This window comes from Suncus etruscus, chromosome 4 (genome assembly GCF_024139225.1).
Source record: "Suncus etruscus isolate mSunEtr1 chromosome 4, mSunEtr1.pri.cur, whole genome shotgun sequence".
In the NCBI taxonomy this organism is placed as follows: Eukaryota; Metazoa; Chordata; class Mammalia; order Eulipotyphla; family Soricidae; genus Suncus; species Suncus etruscus.
In genome coordinates this window covers 20,219,093-20,243,564 of record NC_064851.1, presented here as the reverse complement: position 1 = coordinate 20,243,564, position 24,472 = coordinate 20,219,093, and the positions used below count along the sequence as shown (strand labels likewise).

At 46.3% G+C, this 24,472-nt stretch overlaps 1 protein-coding gene and 1 pseudogene across 1 annotated transcript in view; both read right to left on the bottom strand.

Annotated features, from left to right (window-relative positions):
- PADI2 (peptidyl arginine deiminase 2) overlaps positions 1 to 6,057 on the bottom strand; it is a 651,199-nt gene extending 645,142 nt beyond the window's left edge. The window contains exon 1 of the mRNA XM_049772007.1: positions 6,048 to 6,057. The gene's annotated coding sequence lies outside the window, so the exon portion shown is untranslated. The remainder of the gene's footprint in view (positions 1 to 6,047) is intronic.
- Positions 423 to 24,472, bottom strand: part of LOC126006998 (40S ribosomal protein S12-like) — a 42,254-nt pseudogene continuing 18,204 nt past the window's right edge.

Below are 24,472 nucleotides of genomic sequence, written 5' to 3'. Positions count from 1 at the left end.
CAACTTAGTTTTTTTGGGTCTTGAGGTCTCAGGGTCTAATCCCAGCTCAGTGCTTGGGGGTTGTTCCTTGTGGTGCTGGAGGACTATATGGTACTGAGGATGGAAGCTTAGCCCCATAAACACCAAGCATGTACTCAACCCATTGAGCTAGCTCCCTGGCTCCAGACAACCTTCACAGAGAATTGTAGAATGAGAGATTTGGCTGATGAAAGTGCAGGTACTTGGGTGGGTTTGGGACATCTCAGAAAAAAACTCTAAGCCCTCTAGTTGCTTCCAATCCTTCCAGATGGGAGGCCCCAGCCAGCCTTTAAGAATCCCTGTGTCATGAAAAAGAAGAAACCTGATTGAAGAGGTCCTATCTGTGACTAGTGCTGACTCTGTGGCTGTTGGGGGTAAAGGGGTACTTCAGGGAAGTTCCCCGATTAGGCAGCATCATAGAGGTGGGAAAATGTCTGTTGGGGCTCATTGCATGGAACAGGGACTGTGGTGAAGATGTCATTAAACACCAGGTACTCAAACTTGGGATGATATCTGGGGTGCTGGAAGGTAGAGCAGGGTTCTAGGGGGAATAAGTTACAGGTATCTCCTGTCTCCTGAAAGTTACTGATCTTTTAGAGGCTGGCTCCCTTAGTGCCTACTTTTGCTTTTGTTCATGGAAGGAAACCTGGAGAGGAGTTTTGCCTTTTTTTTATGACAAAAGACGAAAAGGAAAAACAGCATTGACACCTCCCCTCCCTGCCAAGCCCCTTATTCAGGGAGCTCTTCTGTTCAAGCTGTTGTACTTGTCTATCATCCCCACCATTATTGTTTGTCCATCTGACTTAAGGCTGTGCTCTATCTGGAGGTCATGGGTGGAGAATGGGAACATTAGTTCATTGCCGCTCTGCTCTTTTCACTAGTGTTTCTCACCCTTTTCCTATGCTTCCCTCCTGTGGTCTCTACCTCTGTTCTACTTATAGGCCCTTAATCTTGGGCTGTGACAACCTTCCCCATGTATATAATTGAAATATCTTGAGGGTTTATATGAGGTCACTTCCCCCATTCCCTCCCCTTTACTACTTTACAGAACTTTTCATAGAAGTACTCCATTTTTGGAGAGTGGGGAGATCTGCACCCTGCTTTGGTGGCTTACCCACTCTATGCCCAATACTCTCATGGTCTGTTGTTCATGTACACAGTCTTTCTGCAGTGTGTACTATTGTCCATCTCACCTAGGTGAAAAGAAGATCTGATTAGTTAAGTGACTGGCCAAGGCCACATAGCAAGCCTCAGAAAGTTGACGCCAGACCTTCTCAGTTCATCTGTGTTGGAGCAGCCCACTCACCTGCACTGGGTAATCTCACTTCTGTGCCTTCTTCCTTGGAATTTCCAGGGCACATTTGATACAGCTGTGAATAGACAGGAGCAGCAGTTGGGGGGGGGGGGGAATCCGAGGAGACTCTCTCCTTGTCCCTGCAGGTCCTCTGCTTCTTCCTCTCCCCCTGTTAAAGCCCTGTGGAGAGAAAAATCAGAGTCAGCAGAAAAATCCAATTTTCATCTTATATACGTTTGTAGCTGATAGATACTCAGCCAGCATTTGGGCCTGCCGTCTAGCCAGGTCTGAATGCAGTCCTGCCATGGGCCTGGGCGGACCACCCCTGCCAGAATTCACTGCCTGTGGTGTTTCATGTAAGATCTTGTCCTTCTAACAGCCTCACTGTACAATGGGGGGATTGGTATCTGTGATGGACTGTCACAGTTCAGATGTCCTGAGTGTCTCTCCAGGAAAGAGAAAAGCATGGTCAGGAGAGAAAAGTGGAGCCAGGTGGGCAGCTCTTGCTCAAGTATGACCAATGGAGATTGTGGCAGATCTTTCTAACTATATTGGAGAAAAAGAAAGAAAGAAATAGCAATCTTAACTATAATACTTTTGTTTCTTTTGATTACAACTTGTATTTTTTTTTTTTTTTTTTTGGTTTTGGGGCCACACCCGGTGGTGCTTAGGAGTTACTCCTGGCTGTCTGCTCAGAAATAGCCCCTGGCAGGCACAGGGACCATATGGGACACCGGGATTCGAACCAACCATCTTAGGTCCTGGACCAGCTGATTGCAAGGCAAACACTGCTGTCCTATCTCTCCAGGCCCACAACTTGTATTTTTCAGGGCTTACTCCTGGCTCTGCTCAAGGATCACTCCCAGAAGGGTTTGGGAGACCATATTGGGTGCTGGGGATTGAACCTGGGTTGGCTGCATGTAAGGCTAAAACCTTACACGCTGGTAGCAAATTTAGAAATTTTGGGGTGGAAGATTGACTAGGCCAGTAAAAGCTGCTCCAGAGACGGAGACAATTCGGGCCTCTGGGTCACCAGTTTGCAATGCTGGGACTGGATTATTTAGGTTTCTTCTCATAGGATGAGGAAATGGCTCTATTTAATATGCATATAAATAAAAATCAAATATTTGCCTTCCAGATATATTGATTTGTATTTATTGATAAGCTCTGTGGCTAGCATGTGCATCTAAGCTTTGAGTTAATAATGGGCCCTGAACCCTTTTGAGAAACTTTAATCACAGATTAGGGATCCGTGTGTTTGTGCCTCTCCCTCTGGATTACTTCCGCCTCCACCGTCTATCTTTAATCCTTTCTGCTGCTGCCGAGGTAGCCTAGCCTCGTTTCTATGGCAACGGAGCTGGCTACCATCTCCTCTTTTCACAGATTCAGAGAGAGGAAGGTAGGGTGGGTGGCCTGGGGAGGTTCCATAACTCAGAGAGCAGGTCCTGGAGTTTTCTTTCTCCCTATGTGAGGCCATGGGCTGGGTAGTTTCTTGAAAGCCATCAGGCATCCTATGGATGAGACTTATAGGCCTTGTACAATGTTGGAGATTGCAGGTTGGAGTTAGTTATATTGGCTGCCCACCCAGATGAGGGGGGCTCATGAATCAATTTCTTTAGTATCCTAAGAACAATGGGCCTGTAGACCCTTTTTCTGGTGGACTTGGAAAAGACCACTAAGAGCCCATCGGGTTAGGAGATCCAGGTGTCATGGTGGCCCATGAACAGATGGGATAGTCTAGTTATCCACAGTACACCCAGTGAGGCCCAGAGAGCCTCGACACAGCAAAGGGAGAAAGATTTTCTTGAGCAGGAAGGACAGGGGCTATAGTAAGAGTCTGAGAATGCACATGGCCTGGATTCAAATACAGATTCTGGCTGTGAGGCTGGGAGCTTTTCTTACCAACTTTAAGCTCCTGTTTTCTTTCGTGTCGAGTGAAGATCTAATAGGAACCTCTTCATCAGTTATTCAAAGGATGAAGTTAGGACAATTGGAGCTATGGGATAGGAGTCAACAAAATCCCTGTAAAAGGCCAGACAGTGAATGATTCAGATCAGTGGGCCCTTGTGTCTCTGGGCATCTGTGGTGGCTGAAAATCTGCCATAGACCTTAGGTAAGCGTCAGGCACTGCTGTGCTTCAATAAACCCAATTTATAGGCACTGGAATGTAATTCTTCTACACTTTGCCTGTGCCACAAAGGGGTCATCTTATTCTGATTTTTTTCCCCATTTACAAAGGAAAAAATCTAATCTTGGCTCCCAGGCTATATAAAAATAATCAGCGAGTTGGCTGGGTACATGGATCCTAGTGTGAAGACACCAGCTGTCAAATAAGGTCTGTACCAGGCCTTTTAGGTGCCACTCATCAATATCGTCTGTGTCGTATTTATTACTGCTTTTTTTCTGTTTGGCTACCCTGAGTTTGATGGAGTTTGATGATAGGAGGCCACATGATGCCAGAGATGGAGCTCAGAGACTTAGACATGCATAAGGCCCAAGTCCCAGGGAACAATGACAGGTACATAAACTAACTGTTGATGGGAAGCATGAATGAAATATCCAGTCTTTGTGACCTGGATGGCAAAATTGACAGGAGATACCTATTTGTTGTCAAAGCCTTCAGTAGCTTGCAGAAACCTCAGGCTGGAGATATGTATGTGAGCTTTTGTCTTTAGAAGTACCTGAGCAGAGGACAGGGGCCAATGACCCTGGTTTCAGGGGGAGATTGGCCTTACAGACTCAGGGTTTGAGCTGGGGCCCTTCAACTTTGTGCAGAATTATGGGGGAGATGCCTGTTCATTAATCTCTCACTTTTTTCAAAACTACAAAACTCACTTCCCTCAAACTATTTTCCTGTCTTTTCGAAAAGTTTATTATTGTACTAGATTGAATATATCTCTTGTAGCAGAGAATAATCTGGGGAAGAAGGGATTAGGAAGGGGTGTGGCTTAGTGGAAAACTCTGGAATTGTGGTCCTTAACCGGCTTCAGAGCCTGGTGCTGTGGCTTCTTACATTTGTGACCTTGGATTTGAAAAGCCACTTGGTCTACACATATGCCCTAGGTGCTATTTCTAGCATCTTATATGGTTGCCTGAGCACTGTCAGGAGTGAACCCTGAGGTCAGGGTCAAAAGTTTTCCTTGAGCATTGTCCTATGTGGCCCTGAAAATAGAAACATAAGAAAAATAAGAATGAAATTCCCTTGGGCTGGGGATATCACGCAGTAGTAGAGCATTTGCCTTGCACACATGGGATCCTGGGTTCTGTCTTCAGCATTACAAAAGAAAAAAGTCACTCAAGTCACCCCAAGCTTCAATTCCCCATCTTGATCAAATGGTGGTACAGATAAAATTAGAAGTTGCAGATGTTGTGGCTGATGTGGCTGATGTTGTAGTGTCTAGTGGGCAGCAGTATGAGCAGTAGTCATTCATGTCCACCTTCTCCTAGTCTCACTCCTGGCAATGAAGATGTTTAGGCAGGATTGGCACTCTGCCTTTTGATGTTTAAGCTATCTATCAGAAGCTTCTTGCATTGACATCTTTCCTTGACCCCTGGTAAAAGTATCTCTATGGAAAGGATGGATGTTAGAGGGGCAAGAATTTTAGCTCAGTCTTAAATATTTGGGGATCTGGAGGGAGATTTGATGGGTCTGAGAACAGCATCATGAGTCACACAGGACAGTTAATGAATGGAGATATTGACTTCCAGCATCTGGGATACCCTCTCCCTCACAGGGGTGGGTTCCTATCAGAAACTTATAACTTCCCTGAGAGCCAAGCCCTGTGTCTGAAACTGCACAAAATGAAGGAGAGTAAAGGCTAGTTTTTGTTTGTGCTTTTGAGCTATACATAGCAGTGCTCAGGGGTAACTCCTAGCTCTGTCTGTACTCAGAAATCACTCTTGGGCTCAAGGGACTATATGAGATGCCAGGGATTGAACCTTGGTCCACCACGTGCAAGTCAACTGCCTTATCTGCTGTACTATTGCTCTGGTCCCTGAGAGTTAGGTTATAATCTGGATCTGACTGTGAAAGCCAAAATACCTTCCACCTGCCATGTTTGGGAGTGTCTGTAAGTAACCCAGATTATTGTGAGTAGCCGTGTGAGGTAACAACTTACATGAATGTGGTTTCTTCCCTTCTCTACAGGTGACTCCCATTGTACAGATGAGAACACTGAGGCTGAGAGTTTCCTCCATGTAGCTCAGTTGAAGTGGGAAGCTGGACAGGGGAGCTTTTTGTTGCTCTCCCATGTCTTATTTCATGGCACCTAGATTGATGCCCAGTAAGCCCCCAGACCCAGGGCCCTGCCTGCAGTTCTCAGGAGATAGGGGCCTTGATTCAATTGACCTATCTCTCCCTTCTATGTAATTGGGTTCCCCCACCCACCACTGCCATTGCCTTGAGAATGGCTTGGATGAGCCAAGAATAGCCCCTTCTCCTACACAATGGCAGAATCTTGCTTCAAAAATCAGCAGGCTAGGCAAAAACTGCACAACGCAAAACAGAGACATCATGGGACATGGGGTCAAGGGCACGGTATTCTCTCAGTAACATATAAAAAATAAATGGTTCCAGAAGTTAGCTCATGGGTTGGAGGTATGTACTTTGCAGACAGGAGGCCCAGGTTGATTTCCCCACACCACACAATCCTGCAGAACGAGTCAGAAGTAGCTTGGCACTAGGCTAAAGTTTGCTTGTGGAACTATAGGCATTCTGTCTGCTCATCTGACCTCATTCATGCCCCTAGTGTACAAGGGCACAGAAGACCAGGAAAGAAAGGCTAGAGAGGAGAGGTACAGATGGATTGGGGGGGGGGGGAAGGAGCAGTGGCACAGTGATAGGGCTTTGTCTTGCACACGGCTTACCATGGTTTGATCCCCTGGCATCCCATATGGTTTTCAAACCAGGAGCACTTTCTGAGTGCATAGCCAGGAGTAACCCCTGAGCATCATCAGGTGTGACCCCCCCAAAAAAAACCAAAAATAAATAACCACCCCAAAAAACAAATGGACTGGGGAAAGCTGTGGAGACAGCAGAGAGTATAGGCCTGCCTGCAAAGTGGTAGGACGAAGGCATTGGGAAATGGGGTGAAAGTTGCTCTGACCCTGGCATAAAGAGTGGGGGCTATAAGGTCTGCTCCTATTTGCCTCTGTTTGGCACCACAAGATGGCTGCATTTTTGCATGAGACACCATCCTGAAGAAATTGGTGGGCTGCTCAAATCTTTCTCTAATCTATGGATTGCATCAAAATGTATTTGCATTTCCAGAACAGGCATGCTAGCAGAATCAACCTTACAGTGAGGGTCTAGAGGTGGAAAGATCCTCTTCACAGAAATTTCCTGGTACTCTTTACCTCAGCCAGAGATGGGTGACTGCTGGAGCTCAGTGGTCCCTCAAGTTCTTTCACTAACCCCCAGCAGTGGTCTTCTGAGTTCTGGGTTCTGAAGACAGCACATCAATAATCTAATAAATCTGAGCCCAGTCATTACTTTATTATGATTACTATTGTTGTTTAGACTATACCCAGTGGTGCTCAGGGCTTACTCCTGGCTCTGAGCTCAGGAATCACTTCCTGGCAAGACCATGTGAGATGTCATGGATCAAAACCAGGTCAGCCATGTGTAAGACAGGTGATCTGGCCCAAGCTTAGCCCTTACTGGGGCGGAGACAACATCAAGGGAGGTACATGGTTCTGGCACAAGGCCCAGAAAGGTGCTAGTTCACTTGGTCTTATGCGTAGGTGGGGACGGGGTCGAAGATAGAGGGGACCATTTTTTTTTTTTTAGGAAGAGGAGAGTAAAATTTCCTGTATATGGAACTTGGAACATGCATTATTTGGCCAAAGTTCTGGGTTCTGGGACCAGTGTTGTGCTCCCGGGTCAGACCCAGGCCAGCAGAGCTTCTGCCTCCCTTTGCAGTTCTGCCCATAGTAGAGCCTCGATGTGGGTAATGAGGTCTGTGTGAGTGGCTCCTCCTTGGAGCAAAGAGCAGAGGGAAAAGGATTGCCCGGAATTTATTAGACTAATTACATTTTCCTAATGTGGTTGACCCCTCGCTCACAGCAGTGCGCTTATCAAAGCCGCAATCACACCGGCATTATTGGAGTTTTAATAAGAGTCAATTGGTTATTGTCCTTGCGGCTTCGGACACTGTCGATGTGATCTGCAGAGACCCTCGGGGAAGCCGTGAGCTGGCTTTCTTTGCAGGAAGATTATTTACATTAATAACAAGGATTAGGGACTTGTTTTATGTATTTAAGAGATGCAGAGCTTTTCTTTGTTCAAGCAGCTTTCCTGCCTCCTGCTGCCAACTCCCCTCTGTGCCTCTCTGAAGTCCGGATGACTGGGTAGAGTTTGAGCTCTGGTGTCCAACACTGGCATTCACCACACCTGCCTATGTATGCTCAGGCAGACATCATCACCTCTCTGGTCCCTTCCTGTATGAGGCCAGAGGATTTGAGGAACAGGCAAGGGTGACTGGGAGCCAGGTCCTTAGCACAGAGCTAAGTACTAATCCATGCTGATGTTTTGAAAAAAGCTAAATGAAGAGGTGGCTAAGCCCCTCCCTGTGGATAGTGATTTTGAGTCTAGACGCTTGGCATCAGGAGTGTTTCCAGAATACCTCACTCTGTCCTAAAGTACTTGATTTCAGGAGTAAGTGCAGTGCAGTGCAGGAAAAATATGCCCTGTCCTGATGAAGAAATGAACTGGCCATGGCTCAAGGCATGGTCTTGGGCACTACTTTTGACTTTCAAACCCCATTCTGTGCTCTGTAAAATGTCTCTGGCACCACATATGGTTTTCTGAGCCTGCCAGGAATGACCTATGAGTACAAAGCCAGGAATAAGTCCTAAGCACTGATCCAGCTGGGGATTAAGTCTGGGCCCATGTAGCTGGGCCAGGATGGAGCCAGGTCCTGATGCAGACAAGGTTTCCGGCTTCTGCTGATTCTCCTGAGGATGGGGGGAATGATGCTGTGGAGAGCATCTGGGAAGTTCCACCCAACTGTCACTTATCTCTGAGACTCAGACTGGGGGAAGTGTGTAGTAGGGGTTGAAAGGTGAAGTTGAGAGTCTTAATCAGACTGGGAATAATAAGAGAGCCCTGGGGTATTTCCATAGTCTCTCTGCTGCCCTTGCCTCTCTGAGCTACTAGCACTGTGCCCTCTGTACTCACTATAGCCAAACCCATTCTGGAATTATCCACACACACCAGAGCTATGAAGGCTCAGAGGATGCACTATTGGTACAGGACACACATCCTGGAAATGTTATGGGGCATGTTTGCATCTTCACCTAACCAAGATTTGACAGACAACAGCTGGGAGCTGGCTTCATAGCTAAAGTAGGCGCCTACTTTGCAAATGTGAGGCTATGGGTTTAATTTCTGAAGCTGTTGACATGAGTTGAGCATGATTGCCACAGATCTGCTGTCTGATCTTTGGCCCCCAAATTTTCTGCCCCCACCTAGTCAGGTGAGGGTCAGAGAGATAGTACAGTACTCAGGCACTAGTCTTGCCCACGGATGAGTTGGATTTAGTCCCTGATATCCCATAAGGATGCCAGGAGATCCCTGAGCACAGAACCAGGAGTATACCCCGAACACCATTAAGTGTGTCTCAACTCCCCTCTACTCCTCAAGAGACATGTGAATTACTTGGCTAGGAGTGCCTCCTTAATCAAGTGTGTGTGTGTGTGTGTGTGTGTGTGTCTGTGTCTGTGTGTCTGTGCTCCCCAGTCATCAAAACAGTGTCCACAGAGAGAAGGGAAGGGAGGGAAAAGAAACTTGTGCCCTAACACTGAGAGCCAGAAATTTGTGGAGGGCAGAATTCCCAGATTGGACAAGACCTCCCTGGCAGCCTTTCCTCTGGGTTCCAGGAGAGCAGCCCTGTCTGACAGGCCCTGTCCTGTGCGGGGCAGGGGCTGGAATGATCATAGAACCTAACCTGAGCCATTGGAGCTGAGAGTATGCCAGTGAGAATGTCTGTACTGATCCTAGATGGGTCCTGTTCCTATTCTGGATTCTTCTGCTTTTTCTTAACACAGGAGCTCTAAGAGTTGGAGGAGACAGCCCCCACTGGCCTCCCGGGAGTTCAGACAGCTGTTTCCTCAAAGTTCTCTGTTTCTCAGGAGTCCCTCCTCTCCCCAATGCTGCTCTCTTTCCTTTTCCCCACCTTAGATCCATGCATGCTTCATTTTTCTTCCCATAGTCATTGCCATCTGCAGAATTGGCAGCCTCACATGCATCCTTCTGCCCAACTCACTTGCATGGGTTTGAAATGTGACTGGCTCGAGCACCAATCCCTCGGGCACCTTGCTTTTTATAGATTTTCTTCCAAAGGGACCTATTTGTTCCCATTCTTTGGTTCCTGTTTTTTAGCCAGCAATATTAAACATGACAAAACAAGCCCATCTCTCTCTCTCTCTCTCTCTCTCTCTCTCTCTCTCTCTCTCTTCTCTCTCTCTCTCTCTCTCCTCTCTCTCTCTCTCACAAACACACACACACACACACAAATGCCAACAGTGCACAAGCTATCCTGGGTTAGAGATTTCAGGGAACCTAAGATTACAAGCCCCTATTCAAGAACCATAATGCCTATCCTGTGTGTGAATTGGTGGTTTACCTCCTAGTGAAGCCACCTTCTTCCATCAGTGACCTCTGCGTGGCCCTCACTTGCTCTGTAGTGTGCTACTTGAGATTTTTTTTATTCCAAATGCTGGGTTTGCATCACTACCACCTCTAAATATGTCCTGATTTTTTTTCCACTTGTGCCACAAGCTCAAAGCATGCCAAGCAGTAGAGGGCTGCTCTTGTGTCTGAGCTTCTTGACCACTGATAACAGATGCGGGATGTAGCTTTCCTCCTGTGCGTCAGCTCTGATCAGTGGGTTTTGCCAACTGGTAGCAGAGTGAGAGTGAAGCGTTTCAAGGCTGTGCTGGACTCTGTGGGAGAGAAGCCAGTGGTTGATTAGTGATGTCTGTCTTGGTGATGAAGAAGCAGAATGTAGTGTGTATGCTGGGTTGAAGCCTTTGAGGTTGAGTCTTTTATTCTTGCCTTTTACTCCCTTGTCATGCTGTGTTTTCTGGAAGCAAGAGTCTTGAATGTGGTGTCCACTGCTCTGTGAACAACTGAATAAGAGATATGTTAGCATGAGGGTACAGTTGGAAACTGCATTATACTGAAACACATATGTATTCAAGGACATGTGTCTTGCCAACACTAACCATGAGTTGCCAAGGTGGGTTGGAGCCTCTCTGGTTGACTGGGGTGAGCAGGAAGCATTTAGCACAATATCAAGTGTTGAGATTCTTCTAGACTTGGCTTTCAGGCATTGCTCTTCTCTCAGCAGAGACTCACAAGGCAGAGAGACTACAAAGCTGGCTGTTCCCCTGAAGCACAGGACTGGGGGTCTCTCCCAGGAACCATGGAGGGTCTCAAGCTTAGTTGTTCCACTGAAATGGTCCTGTTAGAAAGATCTATTTACATTTAATGTTGGATGTTAAACACAGCAAATGATGTTACTGGATCTAAGTCCACGCAGAAAGGAGAAACCTCCAAGCCAATCCTGGGATTCACCACAAGGCTCTCCCTGGTGGTGAAGGGTGGGAATTGAGGTTGTGTGTCCAATCTTACAAAAATAATAGCTCTTGTTTGCAGTGAAGAGCGAGATGCTCATATTTAAAACATAAAGCACGAGAGTACTGGTGAAAATGTGCTACCTTTTGGGGGATGAACTCACATCAGGCAGGGGTGCTTCCTGAGTGTGCAGACTCTGTATACATGTTTGTGTGTGAGCAGCAGATCAGATATCTGAAGCAGCTTTGGAGTGAAGGAACTTGGGAGTACACGGTAAGAGAGATGTTGGTGTCTTTAGGATTTGAGGGGCTGAGCATGATTCTGGAAGATTCCATCTGTAGCCACTCACCCCACCTTGTTGCAGGGCTGATCTTGCCCAAGGAGTGGGGAAGCCTCTGGTGGTTGCCACCTCCCTGGGGGCTCCTTTTGACTTGCTAGTCTCCCATTCCCCAGGGCACACCTGAGGTGCCAGCCAGGAGAAGTGATTTACAGCTTTACCTCTCATTTCTCTTCTGGGCATTTGTTCCTGCTGGTCTCTTTTTGGATTTCTTTCCCTGCTCTTTTCTTAGCTTCCTCCAATGATCTACTGAGGGGATCCTCCAGTGGATGTTGTCTCTGTCCAAACCTGGCTAGAGGTAGAGGTTCCCCTAACCCCCATTCTTTGTAACTTCTATTTTCTGTCATTGTCTGGTTTTGGCAGCCATCAGTTTACAACTTCCTGCCCAACTCTATCCTCATCAGCCTTCAAAGGGAGGGGCATGTATGTGAGTTGAGTTAGGCCAGGCAATGACAAGATACCCTGAAATCTCAGTGGTTTGAAGCTGCAGGTTTAGTTTTTTTTTTTCCACACAAAATTGGAATGCAGAAAGTAGGTGTCTCTCCTGAATGGCTCCTTTATTGTTATAATTCAGTGACCCAGGACTACCCACCATCTCAACAAGGGGCCTCCATGGTCCCTGCTCAAGGGGACAAACCAAAGGAATGGCCTAGTACTTTTGACATGCCTGAGATCAGGAGTAACTTCTCACACTCCATAGGTGGGACCCTGTGTCCCAGACTTCCCTGGGATGTCAACATTCTCTGTGCCTGGGGAGGGGTTCTGGGTCTAGAGAAGCACCAGGGACTACATCACAGATCATAAACCCAAAATGGATTAGAATGTCTGGTTTGGAGACACTCAGTAGCCACAAAGGGGCGTCAGATAGGACCAGTCTCAACAACATACCTGCAGTGGAGCATATAGGGAAACTGAGTTTTCTGTGAAGGGTAGAGTTGGGCCTGAGGGTGAGTGGTGCCTAAAGTCTACAAAAGAAGCCTGAGCAGGTCCCTGTTGGCTAGCCCTGTCCTTCTCTGCTATACTTACATTGGAGCTTGCGATCCTGCTGTCTGATCCTGCAGCGTAGCACAGGCAGGGATGGGGGAGGCATTGCTGGGGCTCTTGTGAAATTATTTTAAGTCCTTGGAAAGCAAATTAGAATTGCAAACCTTCTAGCCCTCTTGAAAGCAGACTGGGGGTGTGTTGGAAGCAATTTAATTTTTTCCTTTGCTTTATTAATAGACTGTGGGAGGAAGAGAGGGTGTGTCGTGGCTGAGGCACTGGTTTCAAAGCCTCATCATGGAGCCGGTCCTGTACTGGAACACTGGGGCAGGAAGGGGGTCACTGGACCCCCAACTTGGGCTGTCTTGAGATGGAATAGCTAAAGCCATCAGAGGCATGCCTGGGGAGCTCTGGGCTGCCGGGGTAAGTTTGTTAACTACTGGCTCTTACAAAGCAGATTTCAGGGGCCCAAAACTTCTCTCAAATTGGCAGCTGTATTAGCTGCTCTGCATAGCACTAATGAATTAACTACTAGGCTTGAAACACCATTTTTCTGGGAGGCCTGGAGGCCACATTATGGAGTCAGTATCTCTAGCCTGAAACCTACATGATGGCAGGACCAACCTTGCATCCTCCAAGGCTTTGGGGAGGGTGGGGCGATCCTGGCCTGGTCCAGCTTTTACTTCTGGGGCCTCAGGCTAGTGGCAGCTCAACTCCTTCTCTGTTTTTTCCTACGTGGCCTCCTCCTCCTCCTGAGCCTCCTCCTTCCAAAGGAGCAGAGGAACTGACAAGTTCTGAATTTAGAACAAGGCTGAATCAGGATTATTTTTTTGTCTATAGATCCATTCCAAAGGCAGTTACATAGTCTAACCACATTCTGAACTTCTGGATGGACATGAAATTATTTGGGGTGAGGGTTGACCCATCTACTACATGGGTCATTTATGGCGCCCATTCAGAAGGATACATATGGCCTATATTTTAAATATAATTCAGGGATCTGGAGCAATAGTTCAGAGGGTAAGATGTGTGATGTGATTTTGTTGACCCTGAGCTGTCATGCTCTGAACTGATGCACACAATTTTAGTTCAACCTGAGTTTCATCCCTGTCACCCTATATGGTCCCCCAAGTTCCATCAAGAGTGGTCTGAGTACTGAGCCAATAGTAAGCTGTGAGCATCTATGTGTGTGGCCTGTATAAAAAAACAAAAATAGCAATAATTTAGGGGTTCACACATGCCCACATGCCCTTTGATTTGTTAGAGACCAAAGAAGGAGATGCTCTTGGCTAGTGGGCTTGAGAAGAGGGCAGGTGGACTGCATAGCTGGCAGAGAATTTTTCAAATGTATGTCCATAAGTTGTAAAAATCCAAAGAGACAGGAACCTCCTCCGCCCCAAAATGTATCTCTGGAGACTCCTAAAAGCCCTGTGGAGAGGTGATTGGGAAGACCAGACGGGGAGGGACTGCAGGGAAGTGGTGTGGGCAGCACAGGCTGAGCATGGTGAGGAGGGCCCGGGGTGCAGGATCTTCCCCATCTGTGTCTGGTTTTGAGGATTACAAGAGATGATGTGGGTGACAAGGCTCCTTGGCATTAAAAGCTAAATTACTCATTTCATCTCTCTGGAGTGGTTGTGTTCAACTGTCCAAAGCAATATCCGTTCATGGTAGGAAAGACTGCAGAGTTGCAGATAAGCGGAAGGAAGCCCTTTTAAGCTCATTACTGCAGCTGGCCACCAGCACCAATGGGGTCTCTGACCTTCCTACCCCCATCTCTGTATTTTATCTGACACAAAGGGGTGATAAGAGTACAGTTCCCATTTTAACCTGAAATCATGACTCACTTTTCATATAAAGAAACTCTAGCCAAGTGCCTGCCGGTTGAATCCTGGGTCTGGCTGTCTCTGCTGCTTTGGTATACACTGCAGTTTCACTCCTTTAAGAAAAGTTCTGCTGTGAACACCCTTGCTATATCCTCTATATGTGTGATGTGATTTTGTCGACCCTGAGCTGTCATGCTCTGAACTGATGCACACAATTTTAGTACTTTTATTTAACTCACAACCCAGTGACAGGTCCCAGGGAAGCCCAAAGCAGAAGGAAGCATTTCCACTTGTGTTTTTGGGACTTCTGCCTGCATTGCAACACCAGGCCATGTCTCAGGTTCTCAGTGACTGTGTGGCCTCCTTATTGCTAACATTCACACTTTGTGCTTGTATTGGCTTGGGACAAAGGAAAAACAGGCCCAGCTTTGCTGTCTGGTGGATCTCAGCAGCCCCTGGAGAGTCCTAGCAATGACTTACTGGCTTCTTGAGAAGCTCGAAGGATCAAGCACAACCATGGCACTTGTATACTTGCTTCTGTTCTCAGGAAAACTTCATTTTCTGGCAGACATACTTCCAATTTCTCCTCTTTGGAAGAGACTGCTATAAGGACGAGGTCCTGGCCAGCTGGAAAATGGCTTTGAATCTAGGCCCTACTCTCCTGTTAGTCTCAGCAAGAGACTAACAGCCTCAGATTAACATTCTCAGCCTACCCCCTTCTGTCTCCCTGGTCTCTATCTTTATGCACACTGGTTAAATTCCTCAGTCTCTTCTGGGGTTCCAATAGGAGAAGCCTTGCCTTAGGCATCCTTGAGGAATGTTAGAAAGTTGGTTACCCAGGCCCTGGGGCAAAGACAGGTGCCTTAGGATTGAGAGTAGGATTTATAGGATTTGTTTATAAATAAATTTATAGAAATAAATTTATTTCCCCAGAATCTGTTTCGCCATAGAAGTAAATACATTGAAAGTTGTTATTGAGCTGAGAACATTGCAGAACTCTTGGAAGGGCTCTTTGTGTACTCACCCATTGAATGTGCATGGGATATAGGCCTCGATGTCTTTCATTTATTGGTGGAGATTGAGGCCCTGGAAAGCAGAAAATATGTGTACATGAACTGTGGAGTTTGATAAGCCAAAGCCACATTCAAGCACTCAGCAGGCCTGGCTGATTCCCTGTTGGACCACTGAAACACTGCATGACTTTTGCTCTAGTACCGATCTATAAAGTGAAAGTTCCGGGGCCGGAGAGATAGCATGGAGGTAGGGCGTTTGCCTTTCATGCAGAAGGACAGTGGTTCAAATCCCGGCATCCCATATGGTCCCCTGAGCCTGCCAGGAGCGATTTCTGAGCCTAGAGCCAGAAGTAACCCTTGAGCACCGCTGGTGTGACCCAAACACCAAAAAATGGGAAAAAAAAGTGAAATTTCCTTATACTGGTGGTGGGTGTGTTGGTGGCATCAGATCTGAATGCTCACCAGGTTCTGGCAGACATGACAAAGATTTGTGTTGCCGTGTGTGTGTGTGTGTGTGTGTGTGTGTGTGTGTGTGTGTGTGTGCATATGTGTATGTAATGCCGAGGATCAAACCAGGACTTCACATAGGCTGAAACCAAGTAGGAACTGTACCAGTAGCCTGGACTTGTCTCTTAAAAGCATTTGCGCCACTATCTGCGCTGGGCATATACAGATCATCCACCTCTGTAACAGTAGTTGAGCTCTGTGCATGGTTTCCTCCCTTCTATCCCCTCTCCTCCTTACTGCTCCTCAGGATCTCAGATTTCAGTCCTGATAGTGACAGGGTGCAGGACCCTCTGCTCTAATGCATAGTGGCTCCAGACAGTGGTTCACTACTCCATCTGCTCTTTGGCTTGCTGGTCACTAAACACTGTTATTTCTGGATCTACTTTCCTTCAACTCCTCCTTACATTTCCTTTTTTAAATTTTATTTTATTAAAACAGTTATGATCAATAGAGTCCTTCATAGTTGAATTTGAGATATAAAATGTGTCAAGGCCCTTCCCACCACCAGTGTCAACCTCCTTCCACCAATGGCCCCAGAGTGCATTCTATATGACCACCCTTTGCCCCCTGGCTTGCCAGTGTAAAAGGCCCCTTTAAGTTTAGATTGCTACAGTTCAGGTCCCTTGATTCTATCATTGTTGACTTTTGGCTTGGATAATTCTGTCCTTATTTATTTCCCTGTCAATGCATCCAAGGCCACTTGGCCCCTAGCCTCTAGCCTTTCTTGGATCCTTTCTTAGTTTTATAGAAAAATGTGGGAATGGGTGGTAAAATAAAGTAATCCATGTCCCAGGGTTCTATGTAAAAGGCGGGAGTCCCAATTTAAGAGATTGGGGGTGGGGGAGCAAAAAAGATAAGAGATTTAAAAAGTTCAATAAAAAGGTGTGTGTGGAAGGATTTATTTTTGTTTGTTTACATAGACACAGCAAAATATGAAAGAAATAGAAAGAAAAAACCTTTGGCCAAAGACAGGGAGACCTTACCCATGAAGTATCCTGGCATAAGACCAACTCCAACAAGGCTCCAGGCATATTAAGTTGTCCTTCTTACATTTCTTAAGCTAGTGAATTTATTAGTTTTCTCTTGATGCATACTGAACTACTACGGACTTAGGACTTGGTGTCTGCAGGCTAGAAGCCTGATATGGAACCTCCACGTGAGTTTGAACAAGGTGTTATCACGGGGTCGATGGGGCTGTGAACTCATTTGGGAACCCAATCAGGGAAGATCAGCTTCGGCCTGCATTCAGGTTGGCAGGATTTATTTCCTGGCGGGTTGATGACCCTTGGCATAAGCTCTAACTTGCTGCTGTCTGAACTATTCTTATGTCGCGAAGGCTGTCCAGGGACTCTGCCATTTGGCTCTCCCCACAGGAAGTTCACACATGGCAGTTTACTTTTCGAGGCTGAGGGGAAGTGCAGCCTTCAGTCTGGAAGAGGAGATAATGAGACACAGGCAGTAGACTTTTCTTACCTCATGAGGCTCTGTTGGTTCTCTGGAACCAGTGCCCACAACATACATGACACGGGTGATCTACAGCCGTGTGAAGCATTGAGGTCACCTTCAGGGGTGTCTGCTATTACAAACGTAATAAGCTCATTAAAATTGTATAAGAAGAGAGTAATTAGCTCAAAGTACTCTCTTCAGAAAAAAAGAATGCGTAAACCTTTTGGGTTGAAAGATCTCGATTTTGCTTTGCTTTATTGATATATGCTGTGTTCTAGAGAGTTAAGGGTGTCAGATAAATACGGCATTTAGTCTCTTATTTGGGGATCTATATGTGTTTCTTGTTTGGATTATCTGAGACAGGATGAGTAGAGAAAACAGGAGGGAAGTGAGTCTGAGGCCATAAGGAATAATGGAGGAGGATATTGTGCTTTGTTTTGATTTGCTTTGTTTTGGATTTGTTTGGGATCATTTTTGTTTTGGGGTCACACCTGGTCATGTTCAGGGATTACACTGCACTCAGCAATTATTCCTGGCAGTGCTTGTGAGACCATATGGGATGCTGAAGAATGGACCTAGATCAGCCGCGTGCAGGGCATATTTTCACCCTGGCCTGGAGAACGTGTGCTTGGACATTATCCACAGAGGCAAATCTTTTCACAGCCTGTTCTATCGAAATGCATACAAGTTGCATGTGTTAAATATTTTGGGCAGTTAGGGGCCGGAGAGATAGCATGGAGGTAAGGCATTTGCCTTTCATGCAGAAGTTCATCGGTTCGAATCCCGGCATCCCATATGGTCCCCCGAGTCTGCCAGGAGCGATTTCTGAGCATGAAGCCAGGAGGAACCCCTGAGCGCTGCCGGGTGTGACCCAAAAACCAAACAAACATTTTGGGCAGTTTTCTCTTTTGGTTTATCTCCTAAGCTTCCTTGGTTGACTTACCACCTTCTCTCACTCTGAAGCCATATCCATCATCTGATCTAGATATGTTTTCTATTTTTCAGTTGTTATAATTATGCGCATCCAAGTGCTTTTACAACCCAGAATCTTCTCTCACCAAAGATGACCTGTAGAAATTTCCCCACACTCATGGTATAGTTCTAGCACCTTCTTTTTTAACAATAGTTAAAAATTCCAGGGTATAAAGTACAGTCACTTCACTGTGTATTCCCTTCTGGGTGATGGTTCATTTCACTGCCCTACAATTTGTTCCTATAATAAAAACAAGATGACCCTTTACGCACACACCAGTGGCTTTATTCTAGGGTTTAGGAATGTAAAATTCCATGGTTGATTCATTGGGGCAAAAGTATGTGTGCACTTTCAATTTTACTATATGTGGTCCACTTGGTTTCCCCCAAGGCTTTCCATTCATCCCAGTGATGAAGGAGTCATACGTCTGTGATGCTTTGTTCTGTCAGAGGCTCCCTGGCTTGGGCCACAGGAAGGAATAGGATGGTAGGAGAAACTTGGACTGTTATGCTGTGAATGGCTGAGCACCAGCTAGAAAGCAGTGGGTAAAGATGACCATTGGGGGATAAGGATAGAGAATGTGTTAGGCTGCTTGACTTGGGAACTTGACTTTGCTCTTGTGCTTCTGCAGTGGTACCTGGGAGTACTTTGATGGGTGCACCCATTATTGGGCTCTAGGTGTTCCATCTCTGAGACTGGAGGCCTCCAGACCCTATGGAAATTCAGGTGGCCTCCAAACAAGTGTGGGAAGTGTGGGCTGAGACAGAATCCCAGTTTCCCCGTTCCTAGTGTCCTCTTCTCCTTGGTGTGTTTCTGTGCAGGTTTAATAATGTACATATAAAAGGAGGAAAGCCGTGCAGGATTATAATGACCAAATGCAGTCTGAACAACTGTATAACTGGAATGCTAGAGACCATTGATCTCAGATTATTTCAGCCTTTTTCTCTCTCCCCCAGTCTCCAGAAGGAGGGCCCCATGCCCAAGGAAATGGGGTCCTCTGGCCTGCAGGGAAATCTGGGGAGGGAACTAAATCTCACAGAATCACAGAGGCTGCCTCCTTCCTACAAACCCCTACCTTGGATTAGCCTCCTTCCTGGCCTCCTACACTATATTCTAGCTACTCTTCCTTTTTGAGAAAATGATTCTCCTCTCCCCCTTCTTTTTGCACTGCTAGGGATTGAACCTAGATATCATGCAAGGCAAGCACTTTGCTGCTGAGCTATTTCAGTGGCCCAGAAAAGACATTAAAATTTGTAGTTACTTTAGCATTTTTCACATTTCTGCCTGGACAATAAGGTTCATAAGAGCAGGTGCTTACTGTCAGGCTCAGCCCAGGGAATTGTTAAGTCCCTAGTGCTCAGTCTGCGACTAGTCTCAGAAGCCCATCTCCTGTGGGTTCTCACCTGTCTACAGCATATCGAATGTATGCGGTGAGCTTCCTCTTAGGGACACTCGTGCCCCTGTAGGTGGGTGTGAGATGGTCTTTCTCTATTTTGCAGGAGGAAGCAGAGATTCAGAGAGGCTGAATAACATGCTGTAAGTCACCCAGCTTACTTGGATGTGAGATGTGGAGAAAAGGAACTAACTTTAGTGTCTACCCAGGCCTGGCTCTCATTAAACTCTGATCTCCTTCAGCCCCACTTCCTGGCCCTGCTCATCCAAGAGGAAATTGAGGCTTCTAGATAGGAAATGCTTTGCTCAAAGTCACCCTCCTGGAAGAGGGAGAGCTAAAATTAAAACCTAGGTCTGTTTGGGGTCCTAGACATATCAGGAATTCCCTTCTTAAGGATTCGCTCCAGGCCTGGTGATGGCTCTGAGGTTTGGCGGGGCATGTTAAGGGTGAGGTCTTCCCCATGAGTAGGACAGGGCCAGCCCACATCGGACCCCCAGTCTGGGCTGTTCTTCTTGCCTAATGAGAAATATGATGTTTTATGCATGGCGCTTCATTTGGCCCTGGCAGTCTCCTGCTATATTTAACACCATTAATCATTATTGTTGCCTCCCAGGGGGACGAATCTCTGATTAGTGTCAGGAGCACATCACACGAGAAAAAGGGGTGGGAAAAGAAGGGTCCCCACACTGTGTCTCACTGGAGGCGAGCTGCGAGTTCGCACACCCTCTTTGCCATCTGGGAAGTTCGTGATGCGAGGCTTCCTGGGGTTGAGTCCTACTGCTTTTGGTGCTGGGCTGCTGCCAGGCTAGCTACATTGGCAGGCCTGCCTGGGCACCCTCTCTTCCCTAAATGCCAGCCCCGTGGGGTCTGCTGCTTCCGCCTGATCTGGGGAAAGGGCAAAGTGAGCCCTGAGCAGTCTCCCTCTGTTGGCACTGCAACCTTAGCCCCTGTGGGCCTTTACTGCTCCAGTCCCTTCCCAGGTCTCATCTCTCTGAGCAATGTCCATCTTTGAGATATTTTGAGCCCTTTTTACCAAAGGGTAAAACTGAGGTTCAGAATCTGATTGCTTGGATTGGAACTGCAGGACTCCCCCATTTGCCATGAACCACAGGCCTGTGTTTGAGCCAGTGGATTGGCCTTCAGCTCTTCCTATGTGTGTGGGTAGACCATAGGGAAGAAGTGGGTGTTCATGATTGCAGAGATGTAGGCTTCCCAAACAACACATATGTTCTGTTCTCTTTAACTTAGATGAACTGCTGCAAGCCCTATCTTGTCTTTCTCCATCACCCACAATCACAGCCTGATCATTCCTATCGCCCCCTGCCACCGCTTATGCTGACATTGTGTGTGTGTGTGTGTGTGTGTGTGTGTATCCAAGAGAAAAGTCCCATAGGAGTAGTTGGGGTGCAGGAGTGCCTGTATTCTGCAGCTCTCCTGGGGGTCCCCAGTTGGTGGAAGGTTTGGAGTGGTGAGTAGGACACTTATGTATGCCCTTACCCACTGTACTGCCAATCCAGCTCTGCCCCTCAGCAGTTTCAGGAGCATCCCTAGCTTCACGGTGGGCTGGGACAGTGGGGGGGGGGGTCTGCATCCTGAGCTACGGAGGCTTCTCTAACATTCATTCTTCAGCCATAAACATTCAGACCTCTTTCGTGGAGCATAGGAAGATTAACTAAGAGTGTAGAGAACTAGAACAGGTGTTGTGTCCATGTAAATTGTCCGTCTATTTTTAGTTTTCCCTTCTCTCTACTACTTGGGACTCAGAGAAGGAAGCATTAGCCAGGCCAGGAAAGATTTAGGAGCAATAAAACAAGAACATTCTTTGAGAGTGAATGTTGGCTTCTATACCGGAGTGCCAGCTCGCAGATTCCCTTTGGCTCAAATCACTGAGGTCATAAAATGGGAATGAGAAAAAAAAATAGGGCGGGCTCCCCGCTGGTTTCTAAGAGGTTTGATATGTGTGTCTACATGGCAGGTGACCTCCCTGACCTTGGAAACTCTGTCCTCTCGGTCATGTGTTTGTCTTCCCCAAGTGTTTGCAGACCTCTGACTATGCAGGGAAAGGTTTCAATGTGTGGCTCTCTTCCAGCTCAAAATGAGTCAGGGCAATCCCGAGATTGCTTGTGCACCCAGCAAGAAGGCCTGGGGTACAACGTTGTGTAGCATCTCAATCCCCTGACATCCCTTCTTGCCAAGTCTGACCCCCCCATCCCAGGAACCCTTCTGGGGCATTTAAAAGCTGAGCTTGTGCGTGTGCTGACCCAGCAGGCATTCTTCCTATGCTGCAGAGGCTGCTGGGAAATGAGGTACTCCCTGCTGGGGCATCTCACCAGGGGGGATATGTGGAAGTCAGCAGTGGGGTGGCAGGTCCTGAGGAGCCCTTGTTGTCCTGGAAACTGAACATGCCCAGACCACCTCTCTTGGGATAACTGGGTTCCCTGGAGGAGAGGGGAAGAACAGAAGGAAAAGAAGGTGGGTTCTCTCCAACATTGGCTGTAGACCTGGGTCTCTCAGAAATGGGGGGGGGGTCTGCAATAAATAGATTGAGGAAAAGGGGAGTGGGTGGATTGTTCAATATGTCAGAATCTAAGAGGGAGATGACAGGAGATGTGTATCTCCTTTTCTTTAAACCCATGTTCAATGGTGTGCAAGATATATACCACTGAGCCATATCCTGGAATCATATTTCATTTGGTGGTGCCAGACATTGAACCCACGCTTCACAATGCATGACAGTTTCCATACCATGGGATCACATGATTGGCCTCATAGTCATCTTTTCTTAAACTCTTCAGTCAACTGATCTGTTCTGTTGCCTTCCCCTCTGTCTTCAGCAGTGGAACAACGTTGAGAGAACTTCTAGAACTCTGTAAGTCTGGGGATAGTGTCCTCCCCTTTCAAGTTGTAAGCTCTCCATCATTTAGTTCCCTCATCTGTGAAGGGTGTAGCAGCATCTCCAGCTATTCCATGACAGTGCAGATTAAATGAAGAATTGCTAGAATAATTAAGAGATAAGTGCCATAAGGTATGAAAAGGCAGAGGTGAGGGTCTTTTTTTTTTTTAATCCATGAAGACTTTCTGTGAAATCACACTATTTCTTGGAGGAGGGGGTTGGGCAGAGTTTGGGCCACACATGGTGGTGCTTGGGGGCTCTTCTCAGCACTGCTTGGGGATTGAATTATGTGGTTCTCAGAAGATCATGCAGAATGGAATATTGAACTGGAGACAGTTGTATGCATGCAAGCAAGTGACTTAATCCCTGTACTATCTCTGCAGCCCAGGAAACCAAATTCTTGGGAGAATTCAGTCAAATAATTTCTCCCAAACTTCATAACTTCACACTAGGGGCCTTGTACTTTTCTCCAAGGACCTTAAGGAATTAATTGGTCTGCTTAAGTAGATTGAGGCTGTAACTAAGTAGAATTCCTGGGCTATGTTGACCTCTGTTTTGCCCTGAAGCAGGCAGTTAACATGGCAGCAGAAAGTGTCAGGCCTTGTAACTTGCCTAAGTGTATGACCTGAGCACATGAAAAGAAATGGCTGCATGCATCAGCGGGCAGGAGACCTGGGCAACATCTTGGAGAGGGTACTGCTGTTAACAGGAAGACTAACCATGAATGACAATTTCTATCTCAGCATAGATAATTTAAGACTCAGTCTTGCCCTGAGCGGTACACATGTGGGTTTTGATCTGAGTTCTTGGCCCATCACAGGCTTTCAGTGTAGGTTCAGGTGAGAATGTACACCTATTAGGTCCTATCAGGGATCTTCCACAGGTTTCTCCTCCTATCCCTTGGTTTTGGGAGCTTCCTTTTCCCCTTTTCCTTGCCATCTCTTGCTAGTGGCTTTCTAATTTGTGAATATGTTTGTAAAGTATCTCCTGGCATCACTGTGTGGGCTTCTGTAGGGTATGGCTTTAGTATCGCTCCTGGAACCACTGGTGGGTTGCTGGTCTGTGAGCAGACCCAGACTTTGTGAATTTCCTCATCTGTTGGTTTGTAAGATCTACTTGTCTTTTATAGACATTGCCAGAGTCTTGTCTCATATTTCTATAAAATGTACCTATTTATGCTTTCATGGAATAAAAGTCTATCATTTTATCTTTTTTTCTATTACAGCTAATTCTCTCCCCTTTTATTTAAACCTTAGAAAACATATATTTTCTGTCTTGGTTTAAGATGTCCTTCCCTATGCCAATGCCAAAAGAATCCTCATATGATTTCTTCTAAGCTTTATAGTTTTGCTTTCCAAATATAGGACTTTTCATCCACCTGGATTCTGGTCTATGTTCTTTATGTGGTAAGCATACAACTTAATTTTCCTCCAGGCTGTATTTTACCCACTCCTACCAGCCCCCTACCTTCCATCCTTTCTCTGATGTCCTGGGACCTGCCTTCATCAGTTCTTTAGCCTTCCACTGAGCTTGGGAGGCACCATGTCCCAACATTTATGGTCTACTTGTTCACCTGCTCTTATAGGCTCAGAGTGTTATAGATGCTTTTATTCCCTGTGGGATATCTTTTGATCCGTCAAAACCAGAGGCTTTGCTCTTTTTTTTCAACACTGATCACTTGGTAAAACTGCTTCTCTGCTTCTTCCAAATAGTTAAAATTAGTCAAATTTTTTAATTCCACCTACTCCTCCCTAATCTTTATTAAAATTTCTAAATTATTTTTGGGGAGGGGTTAACATGAAGAATGTTAACATGTCATTTAGGTTTCCCTTTCCTCCCTCTTTTTAAAAAATAATTGGCCACTTTCTCCTATACAAGTCTTGGGAGTTTGTGTCATCCCAAAGACAGTTTATATATTTAAATTGTTGATAGAAATATTCTATTTTTTTTCTTTTTCTTTTTTTTTTGGGCGGCTGTGGAGAGAATTATTAGGAGCTGAGTAGATGCAAGATTCATCTCTGCCTCCACATGACCCCAGAAGCACGGTATGTGGCTGTGGTATTTCCCAGTACCCTTTAGGAGATAGAGAAAAATCTTTGGCAGATTCCTTGTTATTTTTGATCAGGATTGGGCAAGATTGCATTCCTAGGAGGGGGTGGAAACTGCAATCAAATATCAATTCTAGGTTTTGTGACAAAAGCTTGGAACAAATGACTC